General features: G+C 42.9%; 1 protein-coding gene across 1 annotated transcript in view; it reads left to right on the top strand.

Moving 5' to 3' along the window:
* The window catches only part of HECW1 (HECT, C2 and WW domain containing E3 ubiquitin protein ligase 1), a 301,389-nt gene that overhangs the window by 36,148 nt on the left and 247,377 nt on the right, over positions 1-17,864 (top strand).

Raw genomic sequence — 17,864 nt, 5'->3', positions numbered from 1 at the left:
AGTGGTAGATTCATACTCTGTTTAAGGGAATACCTTTTTCTCAAGGTGGAATCCCCCCCCCCCGGAATTAATCCTGGCTAACGCAGTGTTGATGCAGTGTAGCACTGCAGTGAAGGGTAGAATATGGTTGCCAATCCCCAGGTTGGGCCTTCAGACCCCCAGAGTTACAACAGATCCCCAGATAACAGAGCTCAGTTCTCCTGGAGGGAATGGCTGTTTTGAAGATTGGACTCTGACAATATACCCTCCCCTCCCCAAACCCTGCCCTCTCCAGCCTCCACCCCAAAGATCTCCAGGACTTTCGCAGCCAAGAGTTGGCAACCCTACTTCAGACCCCAGACCATTATCCTTTAACCAGCGTATCCATGGTGTTCTGCCATTCAGCAACCAGAGAAACTTTTCTAGTTTTTAACATTTTGATGACATTGTCAAAACAGTTCTTTGGCTATGTGGAATTGCTGCCTCCCCCACAGGCGAATAGTACTTCAGAGAGAGTGTGTGTGTGTGAGAGAGAGAAATCATTGGTGTAGTTTCTGGGAGGCTGCCAGTTTATAAGATGATAACATTCCCTGGAGAGCAATAAGCTGTGTATCAGCAGTACAAGAGGCAAAACTAGAGCAGCAATTCTCCATCTTTATTTACAAGGTCTCATTAGAACAGGACAAGAGAGATACAAACCTTTCTGTATACCAGGTGGATGGCCCATTGGGCAGGGCTCCCTTTTTGACTCATACAGGCAAGCCAGTTTTAAAACAAAAGAACTGATTTAAGTCTGCTGGTTTCAGACTTCTGAAATCTTAATGCACTGGTTACTGAATGTCCCATTTTGTTGATTGTACTTATTCAGAGCCAGCGTGGTGTAGTGGTTAAGAGCAGGTAGATTCTAATCTGGAGAACCGGGTTTGATTCCCCACCCCTCCACCTGAATGGCTGATGCTTACCTGGTGAACCAGATGTGTTTCTGCACTCCTACATTCCTGCTGGGTGACCTTGGGCTAGTCACAGTTCTTCGGAACTCTCTCAGCCCCATCTACCTCACAAGGGTCGATTCCGCACTTGCGTTATCGACCTAAGTTTGAGCTGCATTCGACCTAAGTGCTCCGCACAACCACTGGGATCGAGGTGGTTTTGTACCAGCTTCGCCCCGTGTAACGGTCAAATTTCCGACTCCAGTTGGGAACTACTACTTTTTCAGGGAACCACGCTCGAACTCCGCTCGATTCCAGTAAAGTGCGGAATCTCTGGTGCCAGGAATCCCCCATTCAGCCAATCACAGCTGAGTGTTTCAGGCATGCGTACAGCTGGCCAATCAAAAAACGCCACCTTCGTCCCTCCATTCCTGTGGCAGTTTTTTTAATAACATGTGTGGGGATAGACGGAACATGGCCATAGAACAGTAGCCAATCGGAACGGAGCGGCAAAGAGGCACAGGATGATTCCACCCTCCGAGCTGGGATCAAGCTGGTTGCAGTGGGGAACAACAATGGCTTCTACCTAGGTCAGTACCCTTCTTAGGGAACTGGGTCGAACCTTTTGTACTCATGTGCGGAATCGCCCAAAGTGTCTGTTGTGGGGAGAGGAAGGAAAAGGAGCTTGTAAGCCACCTTGAGTCTCCTTACAGGAGAGAATAAATTCAAACTCCTCCTTCTCCTTCTCCTTCTCCTCCTCCTCCTCCTCCTTTTCCTCCTCCTCCTTTTCTTCCTCAATATGTATAACCCATGTTGGGTTGTTATGCAAAAGGCAGACCAATAACGTAAATTAAAAAAAAAAACTAGAATAGAGTTACAGGAATCACTATTGAACAATTACACATAGTTGCCTATAATGAACCAGTCCATTGGTCTGTGCTGTCTAGTCTGACTAGCAGTGCCTGTCTTTCCTCACCAGCTACCTGGTCCTTTTAACCGGACTTGCTGGGGCTTTGGAGTTGGGACCTTCTGCCTGCAAAGCAGATTCTCAACCAGCGAGTCACAGTTCCTCCATGAAAAGAGCAAAAGACCTTGACAAAAAGCTGAAGTCTCTGCAGTTGACTCCTGGCTTTCATCCAAGGGTCAGCACTCTGATTCTTGACTCTTTGTGACAGCCCTGATGCAGAGATCCCAGGACCTCCCTAGGCACGAATGGATGGCACCCCCTCAGGTGACCTGCATCATGTTTTGAGAAGGACTGAACTTGAGCAGGAGGAGAAGGGAAGAAGTGGGAAACATCTTGGAAGAGCACCCGAAGGCCCTGACCAGCTTCAGTTCATGTTAGCAGCAGGGTAGCCAACCTATTAAATAATGCTCAATTGGTTACTCATCTGCCTCTTTTAATGGGTTAATTGGTTCATGAATTTATATATGAGCTTCTTGAAATTCTGAAGGCGTTGTGTGAACTTAGAGCTTGACTGTTTTAAATACTGTACAGAAGGGAGACTGCTGATAGACATGAAGTTTCCTTATACTGAACCACAACACTGGCCCACCAAGGTCTGTATTGGCCAGTCTCAAGTAGGGGTCTTTCCCATAACTTATAACCTGATCCCTTCAACTGGAGATGCTGAGAGTTGAATCAGGGACCTTCTGTTTGCCAAACTACTGCTCTAACACTGAGCCATGGTTTGACATACTTATCACAGTCGATCTCAGGTAACGCAATGTGTGTTTGAAATCAAAGAGGATTGTCTCGCCCAGTAATAACTTATTTGGGGGAAAAGTTGCCCGCTACCTACTTTGGTTGCTCCCTGGTGACCATCCCCATTCCCCTAAGCTGCTACTATCCATTGTCCTCCAAATTATATTTTCTTGGATGTCATCCCAGCAAGAATAGTGTCTCACATGCATTCCCCCATAGGATTGCTTGCAAGCAGAACTAAGGGGACTACATGTCTGTTTCTCCACTTCTAGACTTGACAGGTACTGGCTCGAAGACTGGGAAGAATTAACTATATTTACTATGGTGCATGTGTGTCTTTTGCTCATGGCTTCTGTAGTTGACCCATAGCTATTGCCTAAAACCAATGGCCATCAATTATCTATCATAAATTTCACATCCCAAACAACTCTGGGTTCTGACTAGAGCCAGATGCAATGTCTTCTCCCCTGCCCTTTTACACATTCGGATTGAGAAGCTCCCCCTATCGGACAGAGTATGCCCACATTGTCCTACTGCAGTGGAAACCACTGGAGCATATTGTATGTTACTGTCCAAAATATAATTCCCAGAGGGAAGCTCTATTATCATCAATCATGGGTAAAGTGTCTCCGAAAGTTTGCATGGTAAAACTATTTAATAGTAATGATCCTCTGATTTTAGGGAAAACAGCTCACTACTTGTTGCAGGTCATGTCGCTAAGAGGGAATTAATAGTAAACGTTATACCTTTTCTTGTTGTAATTTTATGTAGCATAAATATGCCTAATAAAGGTATTTGTACCAATGGCCATGCTGGCAGGGGCTGGTGGGGATTGTAGTCCATGAACATCTGGAGCACCATAGGTTGGCCACCGCTGGGTTAGAGTGTTGGAATACGATCTGGGAGAGCCAGAGTTGAATCCCCACTCTGCTAGGGAAGGTCTTTGGGTGACCGCGGGCTGCTACCTTCTCTCAGTCTAATCTACCTTACAGGGCTGTGAGGATAAAATGAACAGCCTTGTTTTGAATCTTGGTTTGGTAGAAAATTCAGGTATAAATGATGACCACCTGAACAACCTCAAGATGACCACCCGAACAAGTGTATTGTTTAAATGCATGAAATGTAAAGCTGTGGTCTTGCTTAGTATTATTTGATTCCTGAATGTTATGGTGAGCCAAATAGTACATAACTCTGATTGGTGGACTTGGATGCAAACAGCAGGCCAGCTTTAATGTGCAGGCTTGGAACTTGATGACAGGTTAGAAAAGATACTGCATCTTTTCTGGTTTCCTTAACGTTTGCTGTTGATTAAATAAATATCTTGTGGGCTGTTGTAAGGCCCCGTGACAGGTTATTAATGTAAAAATAAGTAAATAAATTCAAAAATAAGCAGCACTTCAGGTGTCTCCAAATTAGTTGTCTGGAAGATTTTTAAAAATGGAGAGAAAGTGATGCAGCCGCTGGCTTGTAATTGGCAGGCGGCCACAGAACTGCTGCTTTAATTATCTGCCGCCCCTAGAAATCTGTCGTGCTGCAGTGTAGCTTTTTCATTTCAGGGGCTGTGTGGAAAAGGAGCCGTGTTGCTTCCTATTATTCAGGAAAACTTTAAGCAGGAAGTTCTCTTTTTCCCTCAGTTCTGCCCCCTCTTTTATATCGACTAATTAAGGGCACTGCATTTGTTCCTTGCTGTAAGTAAGTTGTACGTAAGTTGAAATACTGACTTCCCATTGCCTTGCTGTGTGAATCTAATTTCCACTGTGATGGCAACAAATACTTCCCCTCTGCTATAAACAAAAATGGCAGGTGATTTTAATTGAGGGGATGAATCCATTCGATCGTTGGGGGCATTTTCCTCCAGTGGAACGTGTAGGCAGGGGTATAAGAAGACCCAACTCCATTGCCTGGCTCAGAGGCTTGTTTTATTGTAGGATGCTGGAGGAAAGCACCTCTGCTAGCAGAATGGATCCACAAGATTCATTCATTCATTCATTCATTCATTCATTCATTCATTCATTCATTCATTCATTCAACTTATATACAGCCCAACCCCCGAAGGGCTCTGGGCGGTGAACAACATAACATTCAAATACAGATAAACATAAAATCAAATGTAAGTTAATCTCTAAATAATATAAATTAAAATGCAGCAATTAATACATAACATAACAATGCCCGCAATATCCCTCTTAAACCCTCCCGGGAGGAGAAAAGAAAGGGTGGGTCCAACAGATGGTAATGGACCCTGATTCCATAAAAATGGAAGAGGTTGTCAGGAGAATGTTGTTGGTGACTTCCATTTTGAAAGCGGCCGCTGGTTAGAAAGCCAGTTTGGTGTATCTGCCACTGTGCTGGGACGTGGGAGACTTGGATTCAGATTCCACCATGAATTTCACTGAGTGCTTTTAGACCAATTGTACAGGCACTTTCACACTTTGGATAATGCACTTGCAATCCACCTTCAATGCACTTTAGAGGTGGTCTGCCAGTGGGTTTTGCCATTTCTCACAGTAATATGCTAAAAGTGCATTGAAAGTGAATGGAAAATGTGTGGAAATGCCTGCACAGGAGGGTGGGAACCATGTTTGCCGTTTGGAGCTCTTTGTAGGAAGGACCAGATAAAAATGCAACGATGATGAAGAAGAAGAAGAAGAAGAGGAAGAAGAGGAAGAAGAAGAGGAAGAAGAGGAAGAAGAGGAAGAGGAGTTTGGATTTATATCCCCCCTTTCTCTCCTGCAGGAGATTCAAAGGGGCTTACAATCTCCTTGCCCTTCCCTCCTCACAGCAAACACCCTGTGAGGTAGGTGGGGCTGAGAGAGCTCCGAGAAGCTGTGACTAGCTCAAGGTCACCCAGCTGGCGTGTGTGGGAGTGTACAGGCTAATCTGAATTCCCCAGATAAGCCTCCACAGCTCAGGCGGCAGAGCGGGGAGTCAAACCCGGTTCCTCCAGATTAGATACATGAGCTCTTAACCTCCTACGCCTCCTATGAGGAACCTGAAATTAAACATTGCAACTTGTGAAACTTTTTTTAAAATTCAGGTGGGCTCACCTCATACCTATTCAATATCATGGACACCAGCTCTCGTATCTTATCCACCTGGTGGCCCATCGCAGCCCAGGAGCCAAGATAATTGTGAAGAAAGAATCTGAAGATCTCTTCATATCGCAGCTTTGCTGGTTAAGAACAAACGTTAGGCTACTGGTGTAAGAAGGCAATTAAAGCTATAGATGCTGTCTCTTAGGTACTCCTTGTCAGGCATGCTAGTAAACTCTTGGAAGTGTTGGAATATAGAATGTCCTGCATCAGTGCAAGTAGAAAACAACCATGAAGCCTCTAAGCCTGGGCTAGTCTTAGGGTTTCCATCTATGGGTTGGGAAGGTCTTGGAGATCTGGGAGTGGCACCTGGGTTTGGGGACGGGAGGGACCTCAGCAGGGTGTATTGCTATAGAATCCACCCTCTGGAGTTGCCATTTCCACCACAGGAACTGATCTATGTAGTCTGGGGATCAGTTGTAATTCCAAGAGATCTCTGGCCCCAGTTGGAGTTGGCAACTTTGTCGAATCCTGATATTTTCCTGATATTATGTTAACAGGGAAGTAGTCCAGGCCAGTGTCCTGAAACATTGTCCACAGGGAATTTTGTTGGAGATAGGAAGTAGAATTTGATATGCTGTACACATTTCAGACATGCCTCCAGTACGACTACTCACACCTCCTGTGTGATCTTTTCTAACTTGTGACATTTTCTTTGATGTTTGCCTGTCCTTAGGGATATGTTTCCTTTGGGAAACTTTTTTTCTGAAGTTTTGTTGAGTTGACAAAATTATTTTGGCTTCACTCGGAATTCTTGATGTGTTTCACTTGACTCGGAGCGTTCTGTGAACTTCACCTTAGGCAGAATTTCAGTGGTAGGTCTGAGCATCCTTTTTGTATCACAGTTAAGCACATAGGAATGTAATAACCATCTGAATCAGTAATGTGAAGGGTTAGAAAATGCAGGAGCCCTCACCTGCCTGAGGTCCTTTTTTTCTGGGAGGGAGGTTCTGATGAGGAAATAGGAGATTTGGGGTGAGGGGAACTGAAAAAGCCGTTTCATGAAACATTTTCTTTCTTAGAAAGATGAAAGAATGAAACAGTTTTAAGGCAACGTTTCAACGAGTTGTTCAAACTGCTTTTTGCCCCCTTGGAATGCTTTCTAATAACTGTGTCAGAAGACCTACATTGCTACATAACTCTAGTTCCTCTGTGTTGTGGAGATATACAACTCTCCTATCTTCTGGTCTGCATCAGATTCCTCAGTCTTTTGTAATCTGTGAAAAAGAAATTGATTGGTTTGAAAATATACATATTCGTACTGCTGTGGAAAAGTGGAATCCTAAACCACTTCCCTGGGAGTAAGGCCCAAGGAAAAGGGTACATTTCCACTTCTCTTGTTAAATAACTTCCCATTTCTCCTTGTCAGCCAACAACATTGCTGCCTTCTATCTTGTGGCAATGTTAGGTAGAATGGGAATGATCATACAATGGGAGCAACTGAGCTACTCAAGCCCTTGCCCAATCAGCTGTGGCATGGGGAGGGGACAGATGGAGAGAGACTTCAGAAATTGGTGGGCATACAGGCGTGATTTTCACCCATTTAGGAGAGCATTAGGTGAATAGGTGGAAGTGAATGTCATGTACTTTTTAGGAAAGAGCTGAGAATGGATGTTGCTGCCTGTAGAGACTGTATTATGTTCACCTAAATCTCCTGTTTATTGTTGGGCCCCAAATTACTGTGGTATACAGATCAGGAATGTCTGTGTACATCAAGTGCAAACTGATCATTGCGAGAACCAAATAATTTGCACTGTAGATGTCCTGGTGTCGAGACGCATGTTAACAACTTTCTGTTGGCTTCTTTGACAGTATGGAATTTGAAACTGGACTCCCCTGTTGTTGGTGAGCCCCTCTCCAATTGGGTAGCCCCTTGTTGGTAGGCATTTGAATATGTTAGAGAGGCTTTAAAAAAAATAAATTTAAGTTGATTAAAACAAGTAAAGATCAGAACCCCCTTAAAAACCATTGGTTTGACTCAATGTAAGGCCTGCAGAAAATGGGTAAGGCAAAAGCACAGAAAATGGGTAAGGCAAAAGCACAGTAAATATGATCTTAAACATGACCTAGTACAGTGGTGGCGAACCTTTGGCACTCCAGATGTTATGGACTACAATTCCCATCAGCCCCTGCCAGCCTGGCCAATTGGCCAGGCTGGCAAGGGCTGATGGGAATTGTAGTCCATAACATCTGGAGTGCCAAAGGTTCGCCACCATGGATCTAGTAGAACTAATAGGTCTTAAAAAGGAACTAAAGGGATTGATAAGTGGCCTTGGAATTAGACTCTTAAATGATTCCCTTTTCCATCTGCAGTCAGACGCTGCTTCTAGTTGTAGCCCTCAGAGGTGTAGATTTAATACAATCAATGTACAGTGCTCCTTTTTGAATTCAGGTCAAGAAGACGAGTCCTTAACAGGCAGAGCAACCTGATGTGAAGGTTGTTGATAAACAGTTGTGCTTGCTAGACAAATTGAGAAGCTCTCTAGTGTGCTGAAGTGGATCCAATAATGGTTCCCGGACTGAGAAAACAAAGAAAACTCTGCTTAATAAGCTCATTTGCTTCGACTGCTGTCTGAGAGGAAGTCACAATAATATTGTTAAAATCCGTGACTGGTCTAATTTTGCTACTCTTTTCTCTCTAAATGCAGAAATTAAGATTCAAGGAAATGAGGGATTTTACAAGATGAGAAATGACATAAAAGGAATAATTAAAAGGAAAGAGTCATCTGCACAGCTTATTGCTGCTGCTTTCCTTTCCTTTCTCCCAATATGACACCAACTGCCTTGGGAACCAAATTGAACTGGGGACTGCAAATACTGTCATTTACCTTCCCCAGAGCCAGATTTTAATTATCTTATTCATTTGTGTTTGTGCAATCAGAGGTTCATAGTTGTACGCCTCGCCAGCCACGCTAACAGGCACATCAATATAAGATGGCAACAATATTTTAAAGCACTGTGAACCACAGCAAATGTTGAAAAGACAGGCAAAGCAATTGAATGCGCTATTGGAAACAGGTGTGAGAGAAGTTACAATGGTTCTGTATTATTGGGAGATTTGTTTTTGCTGCTTCCGTGAGGGTTGTTGGAATAGCAATTACTTCTTTCTTTCTTTCTTTCTTTCTTTCTTTCTTTCTTTCTGTCTGTCTGTCTGTCTGTCTGTCTGTCTGTCTGTCTGTCTGTCTGTCTGTCTGTCTGTCTGTCTTTCTTGCATGTCTTTCTTGCATGTCTTTCTTTCTTTCTTGCATGTCTTTCTTTCTTGCATGTCTTTCTTTCTTGCATGTCTTTCTTTCTTTCTTTCTTTCTTTCTTTCTTTCTTTCTTTCTTTCTTTCTTTCTTTCTTTCTTTCTTTCTTTCTTTCTTTCTTTCTTTCTTTCTTTCTTTCTTTCTTTCTTGTTCAAAGTCCAAGAAATACAATCAGCTAAATACACCCATAGATGAGGCTGCCTATTGCATCTCATTATGAGTTTACGTTCTGTTCTTATCTTGTCAGTGTCCTTTACCCGCTTCCAGTAAAGATAACTATGTCTCTGTATGTGATTGGACTAGTCACTCATTCTTGCTGGAGAGATGGCAGAATTCTTGTGTGGGAGAGAGGCTGCCCATGGTAACCCTGCACGAAACCTTTGCATTACATCATTTCAGGTTCACTGGTCTGGGCTTGCGTCTTTCCATTAAAGAGCCCTAAACTATAAATTTTAATATTTTGATGTCATTGCCAAAAATCAGCCTGGTATGCCTAGTGACATGTCTGGATTGACTTCAGTCTGTAGGTGACACTGAAGATTTGGTATGTTCTGCTTTAGGCTTGTGTACACTTTTACTTTTTTTAGTGGCACAGTAGCTTGGATGCAGTCTTCTGTCAGAGGAAAGCACCTCCATTAGTACCCCCATTAGCAGAATGGATGTATGAGATCCATCCAACCCATTGCAGACAGTCTTAAAAATGGTCTGTGCAATGTACTCTCTTCCTTCAAGCTCCCTGAGGAGATTTTTCCCTCCGAAATTATAACTGCCTGTCCCGCCAGGCTCTGAGCAGCCTTATATGTATGTTACTTTAATACTACATCAAGCTGCAAAGAAGAGAACCAGTCCAGAATAGTTAAGCTCAAGGGCAACACCCTTTACAGATCCCAGCTCCTAGGCTTCAAGATGGAAACTCCTGAAGACAGGCAAGGAGTCTTTCTGGATGACAGTGGCGATGCAAATAGCAGGCCTGGCTCTGGAAGTCGCCTTCCCAAGCTCCACCATTCCATGCTCTGTTCTGCAGCTTCAGTAGCACTGCCGGCGATGTCTACTTGGACCGCTGCCTCATCTTTCTCCTTTTGCGCTTCAGCCTGCGCATACACTTCTTTCGCCACTTGGCTCTCATCTCGGGCTAATCCCTCCCGGCTCAGTCCCCAAGCAAAGGGAGCAAAGCTGCAGTCGGATGGCCGCGGATGGATGAGGCCGCGCCGCACCACCCTCCACTCAAAATGGCGGTGGCAGCGAGTGGAAAGCTGTTACTTTAATAAAGCATAGTGTATGAACAATTCATGATTATTATAATTTGGCTTTCCCACCTTCTTAACTAAAAACATATATACCCTGTTTCCCCGAATATAAGACATCCCCTAAAAATAAGACATAGTAGAGGTTTTGCTGAAGTGTGAAATATAAGGCATCCCCCGAAAGTAAGACATATCAAAGTTTTTGTTTGGAAGCTTGCCCGACGAACAGAACACAGAAAATAAGACATCCCCTGAAAATAAGACATAGTGCATCTTTGGGTGCAAAAATTAATATAAGACACTGTCTTATATTCTGGGAAACAGGGTATATAAAAAGCAGGAGAATGTCACTTGGTTAAACCCCTTTTCCTGGTCAGAAATAAATTAAGCACACGAGGCTTTTTAAAAGATAAAAGATGAACTAGAGGAAATTTATTTAAAAATAATAAAAATGTTTGATGAAGTAAATACCATAACTAAATCAGGTAAGTTTATAAGACAATTGAGGTGTTGGTATCTTTCACACTGCTTTAAATTAGTTCAGTTGTGCAGGCTTTTTAGAAGAGATTTCAAGTTTCTTGTTACTTTCGGTTGATTCCAATAGATGTTTTACTTTCTTAATCCTTTAAAATATCAGTCAGGTTTTACAGAATTTCAGTTGTTGTTTCACAGAACACTTTTTTCTTTTTCTCTCTGAAGCAAGTTCTCTATTTACCCTCAGGCAAAACATAGTTTAGCAGATTACACCGATTTAGGGCAATCTGCCCTCAGATATGTCCCTTCACACACTTATACCTCTAACCAGTAAGCCTCCTTACTTATTTTCCTTCCGTTTATTTCTGTAGAAATAAAACAGTAACCAATGTGTTTTTCCGTGTTATACCGTGTTATACAGTGTTATACTGGGAACTTGGAACAGACCACCGTGTTGCCTGATTTGTCCCTCACAAAGAGAAAGCTTTTACCCAGAGAACAGAGAATTTCACTCCATTACGATCTCTCCGCTTTTTCTTCCTCACACTGACCCTCAGACCTGAAAATATGGCTCTCCAGCTGGCAGCCAGTCAGAAACTGCTGAGATTAACACATTATTTGGTGGAACCTTTGCTCTGGCGACACTCAGCAAAGTTTTGGAATCTGTCACAGTCCGTCCGCATGTTATGCCTGGGGCCCACAAGTTTGAAAGACCATCTCTTTTATGTTCCTGGTTGTCAGTCATGGCCTGTCACCTGCTGACCTTTCCTCACTTAGAGGGTCAGAAACTGGACCTTTTCTGTTGTGGCCCCCATCTTATGGAATGGGCTCTCTGAAGAAGTGAAGGAAGCCCCCTGGAGAACTTTAGGAGGTACTTCAAGGCCGTTATGTTTGCCAGGGCTTTTGATGGGCTATGAATAGCAGTCTATGAATAGCAGGGATCTCTTTTGAGAAGTTGGTGAGGGAAGGCATTTGGTTTCTGTTTTGTTTGTTTGTTTTAATTTTTGATGTTTTAATTGTTAGCTCGTAAGCCAACTTGAGCCAAGAAGAAAGGCAGGGTATAAATATTTTAATATTTAAATACATAAAAATTACATAATATTTAAATACATAAAATACATAAAAATACATAAAAAAATATTTTAATATTTAAATACCAGTGGGTACAGCAAGAAATCCAGCAATGAATGATGTAGTCCAAAGCGCCCACCCGTAGAGAATATCTTGATATACATTACTGCTCTGGACTTCAGGTGGGTAACTGCGTTGTTCTGAAGCAACAACAAGTTTTGAGACATGCTTATACCAAGTATGAAACTTTGTTGGTCTTGAAGTGGCCATTGGACACTTTTTTCTGCTGGTCTGGGTTTGTTTCCTTCCACCCAGAATGGCTACTCATGCATAATCATATAAGAGTGAAGTTGGGAATGGGGAGTATGTTTCAGTCTCCATAAATTGAGGGGAAACTGATTTAGGCCATATAATCTGGCCAAATAGGTTGCTAATTTGATTTTAGCAAGGTGGGATGACTATGCAGTACTTTATAGTGCACAAATCCCTGCACAAACTGTTCCCAGTGTTTTCTTGAGAGAAAAATGTACTTTTGAAAATGAAAAGAACAAATCCTCAGAGAGCTCATAATGATCCTAGGAGCTGAAAACTGGTTGTTGTCTTCAGAAAGACTGCAAGAGTTGTAGATGGTTTAAAATGCAGAGTGAAATTACGCTTTCCAGATTTGTGTTTGATGGCTCACTTGGATTTCAGATGCATTTATCAGAATGAATGGCAGACAGAATGTCTTCAGCATCATCTCCTGTCTTATCACGTGTTCTTGTTTTTTCTAAATACCTTTGGGAAACAGACGTTCTGAACTGTAAGCTTTGCTCTGTCTACTAAGTCTGCAAATATTGTTGGCGATGAGATTATTGATGCTCCAGGCCGCACTATTAAGAAAAAATAATTTGGCCCTTTGCTGTTATTTGTAAGACGACCTGAGTCCTTCGGGAGAATTGGCACAGTATAAATGCAAGAGGTAGGTAGGTAGGTAGGTAGGTAGGTAGGTAGGTAGGTAGGTAGGTAGGTAGGTAGGTAGGTAGGTAGGTAGGTAGGTAGGTAGGTAGGTAGGTAGGTAGGTAGGTAGGTAGGTAGGTAGGTAGGTAGATAGATAGATAGATAGATAGATAGATAGATAGATAGATAGATAGATAGATAGATAGATAGATAGATAGATAGATAGATAGATAGATAGATAGATAGATAGATAGATAGATAGATAGAACTGGATTTGCCATTTAATAGACTGAAATAGTCCTTTTCAGAGGTTGCATTTGCACATACTGGGAGCCTGTTGTCAATTATATATAATGCGAGTGTTCACTATCCATTGTCTTTTTGATATGCTTGATCACCATTTATTGTGTGTATAGGAACATCATTCATGTTTACCAAGTGTGTACATAAGCATCTGTAGTTTTTTGCAACTTGGATGCTGGCTGAACAGTTCTTAATTTTGTTTCTTTTACTCTTTTACTCTGATTTTGCTTTGCAAATATTTTAAAGGGAGCTTCAGCCAGAACTTTCCTAGCTGTTGATTTCCCATAGCCCTTCCTGCTCTGCTACATTATCTGTATCCGTGAGTACCTGGTGCCAGGAGGGCAGAGGCGTATCTAGGCAAACTGGAGCCCTGGGCAAAACCTGAGTTTGATGCCCCCCCCATGGGCGGCCACCCTCCCCCACCGTGACCAAACAATGATTTTTTCCACCAGGTCATTTCAAAGTCACCATCACGTTATAGAACATCTCCCAACTCACAAATCTGAACACAGCAATGGGCCATGCCACACAGCACAAATAATTTTTGGAAAACATTTTCAAAATGCTTTCAAAATGTTTTATTACTGCTATGAAAACATTTTATGGTGTTGTAACCAGTCCCCCCCAATTGGGGGAAACAGCATCACTTTCAATGTTATTTAAACTGGGGACCCCAGATTCTCCCTTTAAGGTGGATTTAAAGGAAGAATCTGGGCTCCCTAGTTTAAACAAATGATGCTGGAATCCACCACCAAACAGCATCATTTTCAGTGGTGTTTAAACTAGGGAGCCCAGATTCTGCTTTTAAATCCACCTTAAAGCGAGCCCTTCGGGGATGAGGCGGCCTATAAGTTTAATAAATAAATAAATAAATAAATAAAATAGAATCTGGGGTCCCCAGTTTAAACAATATTGAAAGTGATGCTATTTTGGGGTGGATTCTTCCCCACCCTGAAACAGCATCCCTTTCAATGTTAAAACTGGGGACCTCAGATTCTCCCTTTAAATCCATGCCAGATTCTTCCTTTAAATCCATGGGTGGATTTAACAACAACAACAACAACAACAACAACAACAACAACAACAACAACAACAACAACAGCAACCTTTATTAGGCATTGAGAGAATAAAAGAAAGAAAGAAAACAAGCATTGGCGGGGAAGGAGTGGGTTTAAAAAGAGAATCTGGGGAAATTTAGGGGGTGCCTGTTGTCAGGGGTGCAATTATTAAGATAGAAGTACCAAAATTTCAGAGTATCTTCGTGAGACCCTACTGATGATACCGCCCAGGTTTGGTGAAGTTTGGTTCAGGGGGTCCAAAGTTATGGACCCTCAAAGGTGTAGCCCCCATCTCCTATTAGCTCCCATTGGAAACAATGCGGGATGGGGACACCCCCTTTGGACTCCCTAAACCAAACCTCACCAAACCCGGGTCATATCATCAGGAGAGTCTCTGGAAAAATCCCTGAAATTTTGGTGCTGCTAGCCTAAAATCTGTACCCCCTGCAGGCCAAAAACGGAAAAAACACTGAAAATACAAAATCCCCCACAAACGAACCTGCAATTTTGTCACCCACCACAAGGTGGCGCCCTGGGCAGCTGTCCACTTAGCCCAATGGGAGGAACGCCTCTGTTCTCAAAGTCTTATCTGATGGCTTGTAGATAGCATTGTGCGTATATGGTGGTCCACAGATAATGTTGGCACTCACAGTCCCATTTGATGGAGTTCTCCTAGGAAAGATGAGGTTTCCCTGGAATACTTTGGACCTGGGTCATTTATGTGGTGTTGTCTACAGAAGGACCATTTGAATTGGAAAATTATTTTTTGGCATAAACAGCTTCTTCAGAAAATTTGGGTTGCTTGCCAGTAAGAGGCAGAGTCATGCTGAAGGACAATTTAAGGACATCTGCTGTCCTGGAGCTGTTTTCTAAAAAAGAAAAAAATAGTGCTTGAGATACATAAGAACTTGGCATCTGAGAAGGAAACATAAGAGCCAGCAAGAGATTCATCCAGAAATGAAATAAAAGTAGCACAAAATCTATAAAGGATGTAGTTTTACAAAATTGTACAGTACCTCCAAAATGTTCAAGGTGTGCTGTCTTGATAGCTGAAGAGTTGAGCAGTAGCCAAGTAGTTAGTTGACAATAAAACTTGGTCTTAAGTAAAAATGCACAGGATTCCAGTTGAATCCTAAGCATTCTCCAGGCAGTAAGCCCACTTAATAGATCTAAGTTGGATTCTAAATAGACATGCTTAGGATTGCTCTATTAATCACACAGTAAATTCCCCTGTGCAAAGACCAGGTCATTACTGATCCATGGAATGACATTACATAATGATGTCCACTAGGCAACTAGGGCCCTTTCCTCATACCATGATATATGTCCACACTCACAGCCTCGAAATGATTCATGGCCTCCGCATTACATGCCCCCCCCCCCTTTTAGTTAATGGATGAATCGATGCTTCAATTCTGCACTACTCTGTGCTGTGATTCTCCATACCTCATATAATCTATGGGGCTTTCCCCACTTACCATTTGCGGTGCACTACTCCCAGCGCGCTCCCGGCACGAGTGGTTTCTGCCGCGGGGTTGCGTTTCCCACTGCCTGTCAGAAGGTGCCGTTCCTTCAGCGCCCAAAATGACGCGTGCTGAAGGGGCGGGAGAGTGGCAGCCTCGGGGCGGCTGCGTGGTTGCCGCCCTTGCAAGTGGGGAGCGCCGCTGGACCCCGCGCTACTTTCCCGCAGTAGTGCGCAGCAAATGGTAAGTGGGGAAAGCCCCTAAGTCTCAAAGATTACCCTGGATGTGAGGGCGATCTGGCTGTGACATCTGTCACCCCATTGATCACCAGGGTTGATTTGGCTGATCTGGCTGGCTAGGCGGGTGTCCCCTACTTCCCTCACCGCTCCATGTGCGTCCCTCCCGAAGCTGGGCACTCGGTGGAAGAGGACGACCATCCCAGATAGAAGGAGTGTACCGTTCTTCGGTCAAGGGTATACAATAGCTGCGCTCCCCTGCTAGAACCTCCAAACAAGCTCAAAGATTACCCCCCCCCCTTAAAAAAAACCTGACAGACATGATCAAATAAACAGGCGAGTGGCAACGGGCGAGTGAGCTCAGAAAATGGCACCGAGGACAGAGCTATGAGAAACATATTTAGAGAGATCACGCAGCAGTGAAGCCCGTTTTGGAAATGTTTCAGTCTAAAAAGTCTTTTTTAAAGGGGATTCACTGAAAACGTTTTGAGGCTGGAAATAGAAATGTTTTCAGAAACAATGCGGAACTCCAAGGAGGAAACGTTTTATTTCCTACCTTGAAAGGTTTGTGCGGAAAGGGCCTATATTTACTGGGTGGTTTGCCATTGTCTCCCCCAGTTGTCTGGTCTTTGCCTGCAGCAAGCTGGGTGCTCATTTTACCTGTCTTGGAAGAATGGAAGGCTGATTCAACCTGGATCTGGTTACATGAAACTGACTTCCGTTGGCATCGAACTCAGGTTGGAAGCAGAGCTTTGACTGCAGTGGTGCAGCTTACCACTGTGTGCCGTGGGACTCCTGTGTAGTCTTACAGTCTTGGAGCAGCCTTTTTATAGAGGTGTTCAGTATGGATGGAAGTGTTGTGTGTTTGTGTCTCATACATCCACATCAAGGCCACAGCTGGGTTTGCATTATCATTGTCCCAGGCTGGGAAGGTTTTTCATTGCTTGCTTATAACTTGTTTATAACCTCTGCTCTGTTTTTACATCAGGGTACCCTACATCATTGGGACCCGCCGTCCTCCCCCTTTTTCTGTTCTGAGGGGAGGGTTTGATATTAGGTTTATTGGGCGCCTTCTACTTTTACTATATTACCGCTGTTTTAAATGGGATTTTATCACTTATCTTAGTAATTTAAATTATTGGAGCCTATGTAAATTGTTTTTATTGTTTGCTCCTCGTTAGTAGTGTATTAGATTTTATGTTGTAAACCGCCCTGAGCCCCTTGGGGATAGGGCGGTATAAACAAACAAACAAACAAACTTAGCTGAAGGGGCGGGCCGCTTCCTTATCTCCAACTTCCTGGAAGAGGGAAGCATCTGCAGCTTTCACAAAACAAGGCTTCTTTCTCACCATCTTTTCTTATGCTGATGTTTTGGGAATGTGAGGGTGGGGGGAATACAGGATGTGCCATGGGGCCATGTTCAAGTATATACTGGGGTTCAGGGGACAAAGTACCAGCTTTGGCTTCCTAAATCTTGGGCTGACAGCAGTTCCAATAAAGCTCTTGAAACTTTCCTGAGTGTTGTTTGCTGACTGGAATAACAGACCCTTACAGTTTGTTTATGTAAATCTCTTGATTTCATGACCTATCACTGCTCTGTGTCAATAGAACAACCTCTCCAGGGAGCTGTTCTTGGCCCCCCCTGTCTGTTGCATTTGAGGAGACAAATGAAGGTTTTATTGAGAACTGTATTTGACTGATTTAGTTTCTATTAATTGGCAGTTCTAATTGGAATTTTTAAATCTAAAGCGCCATCTTTTGTGTGTTTTTTAAAAATTGTTTTATATATGTTATTTTTAATGTGCATTTTATAATTGTATTGTAAGCTGCCTGGAGTTCCACAAGGTGGCTAATAAATGTTTTAAATAAAGTAAACAAACAAACAAATGTGTAGGAGCTGGCTTACATATTTCAGGTCCTGCCATTTGCAGGAATCTCAAGCCAGGGATTTAACTGACTGTTTATTTTTTAGAAGATTTACATTCACTTTTTCCATTATACAAAAAGCACATAAGAAGGCTCCTTGGAATGATCCCAGTTTAAACATAGCTTTTTAAAAAAAGATCTCTTTTATCATTTAAACGATTCTAAAACAACAGTCAATGGCAGAATAAAAATCCTAATA

This window comes from Sphaerodactylus townsendi, linkage group LG11, assembly GCF_021028975.2.
Source record: "Sphaerodactylus townsendi isolate TG3544 linkage group LG11, MPM_Stown_v2.3, whole genome shotgun sequence".
In the NCBI taxonomy this organism is placed as follows: domain Eukaryota; kingdom Metazoa; phylum Chordata; class Lepidosauria; order Squamata; family Sphaerodactylidae; genus Sphaerodactylus; species Sphaerodactylus townsendi.
This window is presented reverse-complemented; position numbering and strand designations above follow the sequence as displayed.